Raw genomic sequence first — 8,828 nt, forward strand, 5'->3', positions numbered from 1 at the left:
CAGGGAAAGGATCCCTCATCTCGAGCTACGAGAGGGAAACCGGGCTCCTCTGGATGTGGGCGGGACCATCGTGCTTCCTCTCGAGTGGAGACGGGTATGGCGGTGAACTTCTTGAGTTGCAGCAAGGGTGTGAAAAACCCTTTCGAAGTTCCAGAGGTTAGGTGTCATTAGTCTCCAGACGCCTCATCGGAAATAGGCCTCATCTCGCCTGAAAGGGAGAACTTCCTGATTTTCTCGAGTTGCGGCAGGTGTTCTCGAGTTACGACGGGGACCTCAGGGACCCGCCCTGGTGGCCTCAGGAGAGTCCAGTCCCCATACGAGTTGCTAGGGGGCCTCTCGGGATTCCTCTCCCGTCGAATCTGGTGCCAAAAACATTGTGTGGATTCAGGGCCGGAATCTAGGATTCCTCTCAGGGGCTGACATGGATCTTTGGGGAATTCTGGAGTCTCCCCAGGGGAGTCAGGCCTCGTCTCGAGTGGGGGCATGCACGTGGGCTTTCCCTCCAGGCTGTAGCAGCAATGTCACGCTTCCCGTCGCGTGGATCAAAGGATTTGTGGTTTTCCCTCGAGGCTTTCCCTCGAGGCTTTCCCACAGGGCTGTCCCACGTGCCACCGTGGTGTGAGTCGATCCTCGGCGTGAAAGATGAGCCAGTGCAGGGCAAAGAGGTTCCTCTGGAATGGACTGAGACATCTGGGGGACTCTTGGAATGGTGGTACGACCATGGAGTTCCTCTCGCCTTTCCTGTTGAGAGTGCCTCCTCTTGAGATGCGACGGGAACGCCGGGAATTCTTTCCCGTTGAAAGCAGGGAAAGGATCCCTCATCTCGAGCTCCGCGGGGGAATCGGGGCTCCTCTGGATGTGGGCGGGACCATCGTGCTTCCTCTCGAGTGGAGACGGGTATGGCGGTGAACTTCTTGAGTTGCAGCAAGGGTGTGAAAGACCCTTTCGAAGTTCCAGAGTTTAGGTGTCATTAGTCTCCAGACGCCTCATCGGAAATAGGCCTCATCTCGCCTGGAAGGGAGAACTTCCTGGATTTTCTCGAGTTGCGGCAGGTGTTCTCGAGTTACGACGGGGACCTCAGGGACCCGCCCTGGTGGCCTCAGGAGAGGCCAGTCCCCATGCGAGTTGCTAGGGGGCCACTCGGGATTCCTCTCCCGTCGATACCGGGGCCAAAAACCTTGTGTGGAGTCAGGGCTGGAACCGAGGATTCCTCTCAGGGGCTGACATGGATCTTTGGGTACTTCTGGAGTCTCCCCAGGGGAGTCAGGCCTCGTCTCGAGTGGGGGCATGCACGTGCGCTTTCCTTCCAGGCTGTAGCAGCAATGTCACGCTTCCCGTCGCGTGGATCAAAGGATCTGTGGTTTTCCCTCCAGGCTTTCCCTCGAGGCTTTCCCACAGGGCTGTCCCACGTGCCACCGTGGTGTGAGTCGATCCTCGGCGTGAAAGATGAGCCAGTGCAGGGCAAAGAGGTTCCTCTGGAATGGACTGAGACATCTGGGGGACTCTTGGAATGGTGGTACGACCTTGGAGTTCCTCTCGCCTTTCCTGTTGAGAGTGCCTCCTCTTGAGATGCGACGGGAACGCCGGGAATTCTTTCCCGTTGAAAGCAGGGAAAGGATCCCTCATCTCGAGCTCCGAGGGGGAAACGGGGCTCCTCTGGATGTGGGCGGAATCATCGTGCTTCCTCTCGAGTGGAGACGGGTATGGCGGTGAACTTCTTGAGTTGCAGCAAGGGTGTGAAAGACCCTTTCGAAGTTCCAGAGGTTAGGTGTCATTAGTCTCCAGACGCCTCATCGGAAATAGGCCTCATCTCGCCTGGAAGGGAGAACTTCCTGGATTTTCTCGAGTTGCGGCAGGTGTTCTCGAGTTACGACGGGGACCTCAGGGACCCGCCCTGGTGGCCTCAGGAGAGGCCAGTCCCCATGCGAGTTGCTAGGGGGCCACTCGGGATTCCTCTCCCGTCGATACCGGGGCCAAAAACCTTGTGTGGAGTCAGGGCTGGAACCGATGATTCCTCTCAGGGGCTGACATGGATTTTTGGGTACTTCTGGAGTCTCCCCAGGGGAGTCAGGCCTCGTCTCGAGTGGGGGCATGCACGTGCGATTTCCTTCCAGGCAGTAGCAGCAATGTCATGCTTCCCGTCGCGTGGATCAAAGGATCTGTGGTTTTCCCTCGAGGCTTTCCCTCGAGGCTTTCCCACAGGGCTGTCCCACGTGCCACAGAGGTGTGAGTCGATCCTCGGCGTGAAAAATGAGCCAGTGCAGGGCAAAGAGGTTCCTCTGGAATGGACTGAGACATCTGGGGGACTCCTGGAATGGTGTACGACCATGGAGTTCCTCTCGCCTTTCCTGTTGAGAGTGCCTCCTCTTGAGATGCGACGGGAACGCCAGGAATTCTTTCCAGTTGAAAGCAGGGAAAGGATCCCTCATCTCGAGCTCCGAGGGGGAAACGGGGCTCCTCTGGATGTGGGCGGGACCATCGTGCTTCCTCTCGAGTGGAGACGGGTATGGCGGTGAACTTCTTGAGTTGCAGCAAGGGTGTGAAAGACCCTTTCGAAGTTCCAGAGGTTAGGTGTCATTAGTCTCCAGACGCCTCATCGGAAATAGGCCTCATCTCGCCTGGAAGGGAGAACTTCCTGGATTTTCTCGAGTTGCGGCAGGTGTTCTCGAGTTACGACGGGGACCTCAGGGACCCGCCCTGGTGGCCTCAGGAGAGGCCAGTCCCCATGCGAGTTGCTAGGGGGCCACTCGGGATTCCTCTCCCGTCGATACCGGGGCCAAAAACCTTGTGTGGAGTCAGGGCTGGAACCGAGGATTCCTCTCAGGGGCTGACATGGATTTTTGGGTACTTCTGGAGTCTCCCCAGGGGAGTCAGGCCTCGTCTCGAGTGGGGGCATGCACGTGCGATTTCCTTCCAGGCAGTAGCAGCAATGTCATGCTTCCCGTCGCGTGGATCAAAGGATCTGTGGTTTTCCCTCGAGGCTTTCCCTCGAGACTTTCCCACAGGGCTGTCCCACGTGCCACAGAGGTGTGAGTCGATCCTCGGCGTGAAAAATGAGCCAGTGCAGGGCAAAGAGGTTCCTCTGGAATGGACTGAGACATCTGGGGGACTCTTGGAATGGTGTACGACCATGGAGTTCCTCTCGCCTTTCCTGTTGAGAGTGCCTCCTCTTGAGATGCGACGGGAACGCCAGGAATTCTTTCCAGTTGAAAGCAGGGAAAGGATCCCTCATCTCGAGCTCCGAGGGGGAAACGGGGCTCCTCTGGATGTGGGCGGGACCATCGTGCTTCCTCTCGAGTGGAGACGGGTATGGCGGTGAACTTCTTGAGTTGCAGCAAGGGTGTGAAAGACCCTTTCGAAGTTCCAGAGGTTAGGTGTCATTAGTCTCCAGACGCCTCATCGGAAATAGGCCTCATCTCGCCTGGAAGGGAGAACTACCTGGATTTTCTCGAGTTGCGGCAGGTGTTCTCGAGTTACGACAGGGACCTCAGGGACCCGCCCTGGTGGCCTCAGGATAGGCCAGTCCCCATGCGAGTTGCTAGGGGGCCTCTCGGGATTCCTCTCCCGTCGATACTGGGGCCAAAAACCTTGTGTGGAGTCAGGGCCGGAACCGAGAATTCCTCTCAGGGGCTGACTTGGATCTTTGGGTACTTCTGGAGTCTCCCCAGGGGAGTCAGGCCTCGTCTCGAGTGGGGGCATGCACGTGCGCTTTCCTTCCAGGCTGTAGCAGCAATGTCACGCTTCTCGTCGCGGGGATCAAAGGATCTTTGGTTTTCCCTCGAGGCTTTCCCTCGAGGCTTTCCCACAGGGCTGTCCCACGTGCCACCGTGTTGTGAGTCGATCCTCGGCGTGAAAGATGAGCCAGTGCAGGGCAAAGAGGTTCCTCTGGAATGGACTGAGACATCTGGGGGACTCTTGGAATGGTGGTACGACCATGGAGTTCCTCTCGCCTTTCCTGTTGACAGTACCTCCTCTTTAGATGCGACGGGAACGCCGGGAATTCTTTCCCGTTGAAAACAGGGAAAGGATCCCTCATCTCGAGCTCCGAGGGGGAAACGGGGCTCCTCTGGATGTGGGCGGGACCATCGTGTTTCCTCTCGAGTGGAGACGGGTATGGCGGTGAACTTCTTGAGTTGCAGCAAGGGTGTGAAAGACCCTTTCGAAGTTCCAGAGGTTAGGTGTCATTAGTCTCCAGACGCCTCATCGGAAATAGTCCTCATCTCGCCTGGAAGGGAAAACTACCTGGATTTTCTCGAGTTGCGGCAGGTGTTCTCGAGTTACGACGGGGACCTCAGGGACCCGCCCTGGTGGCCTCAGGAGAGGCCAGTCCCCATGCGAGTTGCTAGGGGGCCTCTCGGGATTCCTCTCCCATCGATACCGGGGCCAAAAACCTTGTGTGGAGTCAGGGCCGGAAACGAACATTCCTCTCAGGGGCTGACATGGATCTTTGGGTACTTCTGGAGTCTCCCCAGGGGAGTCAGGCCTCGTCTCGAGTGGGGGCATGCACGTGGGCTTTCCTTCCAGGCTGTAGCAGCAATGTCACGCTTCCCGTCCCGTGGATCAAAGGATCTGTGGATTTCCCTCGAGGCTTTCCCTCGAGGCTTTCCCACAGGGCTGTCCCACGTGCCACCGTGGTGTGAGTCGATCCTCGGCGTGAAAGATGAGCCAGTGCAGGGCAAAGAGGTTCCTCTGGAATGGACTGAGACATCTGGGGGACTATTGGAATGGTGGTACGACTATGGAGTTCAACTCGCTTTTCCTATTGAGACTGCCTCCTCTTGAGGTGCGACGGGAACGCCGGGAATTCTTTCCCGTTGAAAGCAGGGAAAGGATCCCTCATCTCGAGCTACAAGGGGGAAACGGGGCTCCTCTGGATGTGGGCGGGACCATCGTGCTTCCTCTCGAGTGGAGACGGGTATGGCGGTGAACTTCTTGAGTTGCAGCAAGGGTGTGAAAGACCCTTTCGAAGTTCCAGAGGTTAGGTGTCATTAGTCTCCAGACGCCTCATCGGAAATAGGCCTCATCTCGCCTGGAAGGGAGAACTTCCTGTATTTTCTCGAGTTGCGGCAGGTGTTCTCGAGTTACGACGGGGACCTCAGGGACCCGCCCTGGTGGCCTCAGGAGAGGCCAGTCCCCATGCGAGTTGCTAGGGGGCCTCTCGGGATTCCTCTCCCGTCGATACCGGGGCCAAAAACCTTGTGTGGAGTCAGGGCCGGAACCGAGGATTCCTCTCAGGGGCTGACATGGATCTTTGGGTACTTCTGGAGTCTCCCCAGGGGAGTCAGGCCTCGTCTCGAGTGGGGGCATGCACGTGCGCTTTCATTCCAGGCTGTAGCAGCAATGTCACGCTTCCCGTCGCGTGGATCATAGGATCTGTGGTTTTCCCTCGAGGCTTTCCCACAGGGCTGTCCCACGTGCCACCGGGGTGTGAGTCGATCCTCGGCGTGAAAGATGAGCCAGTGCAGGGCAATGAGGTTCCTCTGAAATGGACTGAGACATCTGGGGGACTCTTGGAATGGTGGTACGACCATGGAGTTCCTCTCGCCTTTCCTGTTGAGAGTGCCTCCTCTTGAGATGCGACGGGAACGCCGGGAATTCTTTCCCGTTGAAAGCAGGGAAAGGATCCCTCATCTCGAGCTCCGAGGGGGAAACGGGGCTCCTGTGGATGTGGGCGGGACCATCGTGCTTCCTCTCGAGTGGAGACGGGTATGGCGGTGAACTTCTTGAGTTGCAGCAAGGGTGTGAAAGACCCTTTCGAAGTTCCAGAGGTTAGGTGTCATTAGTCTCCAGACGCCTCATCGGAAATAGGCCTCATCTCGCCTGGAATGGAGAACTTCCTGGATTATCTCGAGTTGCGGCAGGTGTACTCGAGTTACGACGGGGACCTCAGGGACCCGCCCTGGTGGCCTCAGGAGAGGCCAGGCCCCATGCGAGGTGCTAGGGGGCCTCTCGGGATTCCTCTCCCGTCGATACCGGGGCCAAAAACCTTGTGTGGAGTCAGGGCCGGAACCGAGGATTTCTCTCAGGGGCTGACATGGATCTTTGGGTACTTCTGGAGTCTCCCCAGGGGAGTCAGGCCTCGTCTCGAGTGGGGGCATGCACGTGGGCTTTCCTTCCAGGCTGTAGCAGCAATGTCACGCTTCCCGTCCCGTGGATCAAAGGATCTGTGGATTTCCCTCGATGCTTTCCCTCGAGGCTTTCCCACAGAGCTGTCCCACGTGCCACCGTGGTGTGAGTCGATCCTCGGCGTGAAAGATGAGCCAGTGCAGGGCAAAGAGGTTCCTCTGGAATGGACTGAGACATCTGGGGGACTATTGGAATGGTGGTACGACTATGGAGTTCCACTCGCCTTTCCTGTTGAGAGTGCCTCCTCTTGAGATGCGACTGGAATGCCGGGAATTCTTTCCCGTTGAAAGCAGGGAAAGGATCCCTCATCTCGAGCTCCGCGGGGGAATCGGGGCTCCTCTGGATGTGGGCGGGACCATCGTGCTTCCTCTCGAGTGGAGACGGGTATGGCGGTGAACTTCTTGAGTTGCAGCAAGGGTGTGAAAGACCCTTTCGAAGTTCCAGAGTTTAGGTGTCATTAGTCTCCAGACGCCTCATCGGAAATAGGCCTCATCTCGCCTGGAAGGGAGAACTTCCTGGATTTTCTCGAGTTGCGGCAGGTGTTCTCGAGTTACGACGGGGACCTCAGGGACCCGCCCTGGTGGCCTCAGGAGAGGCCAGTCCCCATGCGAGTTGCTAGGGGGCCACTCGGGATTCCTCTCCCGTCGATACCGGGGCCAAAAACCTTGTGTGGAGTCAGGGCTGGAACCGAGGATTCCTCTCAGGGGCTGACATGGATCTTTGGGTACTTCTGGAGTCTCCCCAGGGGAGTCAGGCCTCGTCTCGAGTGGGGGCATGCACGTGCGCTTTCCTTCCAGGCTGTAGCAGCAATGTCACGCTTCCCGTCGCGTGGATCAAAGGATCTGTGGTTTTCCCTCCAGGCTTTCCCTCGAGGCTTTCCCACAGGGCTGTCCCACGTGCCACCGTGGTGTGAGTCGATCCTCGGCGTGAAAGATGAGCCAGTGCAGGGCAAAGAGGTTCCTCTGGAATGGACTGAGACATCTGGGGGACTCTTGGAATGGTGGTACGACCTTGGAGTTCCTCTCGCCTTTCCTGTTGAGAGTGCCTCCTCTTGAGATGCGACGGGAACGCCGGGAATTCTTTCCCGTTGAAAGCAGGGAAAGGATCCCTCATCTCGAGCTCCGAGGGGGAAACGGGGCTCCTCTGGATGTGGGCGGAATCATCGTGCTTCCTCTCGAGTGGAGACGGGTATGGCGGTGAACTTCTTGAGTTGCAGCAAGGGTGTGAAAGACCCTTTCGAAGTTCCAGAGGTTAGGTGTCATTAGTCTCCAGACGCCTCATCGGAAATAGGCCTCATCTCGCCTGGAAGGGAGAACTTCCTGGATTTTCTCGAGTTGCGGCAGGTGTTCTCGAGTTACGACGGGGACCTCAGGGACCCGCCCTGGTGGCCTCAGGAGAGGCCAGTCCCCATGCGAGTTGCTAGGGGGCCACTCGGGATTCCTCTCCCGTCGATACCGGGGCCAAAAACCTTGTGTGGAGTCAGGGCTGGAACCGATGATTCCTCTCAGGGGCTGACATGGATTTTTGGGTACTTCTGGAGTCTCCCCAGGGGAGTCAGGCCTCGTCTCGAGTGGGGGCATGCACGTGCGATTTCCTTCCAGGCAGTAGCAGCAATGTCATGCTTCCCGTCGCGTGGATCAAAGGATCTGTGGTTTTCCCTCGAGGCTTTCCCTCGAGGCTTTCCCACAGGGCTGTCCCACGTGCCACAGAGGTGTGAGTCGATCCTCGGCGTGAAAAATGAGCCAGTGCAGGGCAAAGAGGTTCCTCTGGAATGGACTGAGACATCTGGGGGACTCCTGGAATGGTGTACGACCATGGAGTTCCTCTCGCCTTTCCTGTTGAGAGTGCCTCCTCTTGAGATGCGACGGGAACGCCAGGAATTCTTTCCAGTTGAAAGCAGGGAAAGGATCCCTCATCTCGAGCTCCGAGGGGGAAACGGGGCTCCTCTGGATGTGGGCGGGACCATCGTGCTTCCTCTCGAGTGGAGACGGGTATGGCGGTGAACTTCTTGAGTTGCAGCAAGGGTGTGAAAGACCCTTTCGAAGTTCCAGAGGTTAGGTGTCATTAGTCTCCAGACGCCTCATCGGAAATAGGCCTCATCTCGCCTGGAAGGGAGAACTACCTGGATTTTCTCGAGTTGCGGCAGGTGTTCTCGAGTTACGACGGGGACCTCAGGGACCCGCCCTGGTGGCCTCAGGATAGGCCAGTCCCCATGCGAGTTGCTAGGGGGCCTCTCGGGATTCCTCTCCCGTCGATACTGGGGCCAAAAACCTTGTGTGGAGTCAGGGCCGGAACCGAGAATTCCTCTCAGGGGCTGACATGGATCTTTGGGTACTTCTGGAGTCTCCCCAGGGGAGTCAGGCCTCGTCTCGAGTGGGGGCATGCACGTGCGCTTTCCTTCCAGGCTGTAGCAGCAATGTCACGCTTCTCGTCGCGGGGATCAAAGGATCTTTGGTTTTCCCTCGAGGCTTTCCCTCGAGGCTTTCCCACAGGGCTGTCCCACGTGCCACCGTGTTGTGAGTCGATCCTCGGCGTGAAAGATGAGCCAGTGCAGGGCAAAGAGGTTCCTCTGGAATGGACTGAGACATCTGGGGGACTCTTGGAATGGTGGTACGACCATGGAGTTCCTCTCGCCTTTCCTGTTGACAGTACCTCCTCTTGAGATGCGACGGGAACGCCGGGAATTCTTTCCCGTTGAAAAC

The sequence above is a fragment of the Capricornis sumatraensis genome, chromosome 19 (genome assembly GCF_032405125.1).
Source record: "Capricornis sumatraensis isolate serow.1 chromosome 19, serow.2, whole genome shotgun sequence".
Taxonomy (NCBI): Eukaryota; Metazoa; Chordata; class Mammalia; order Artiodactyla; family Bovidae; genus Capricornis; species Capricornis sumatraensis.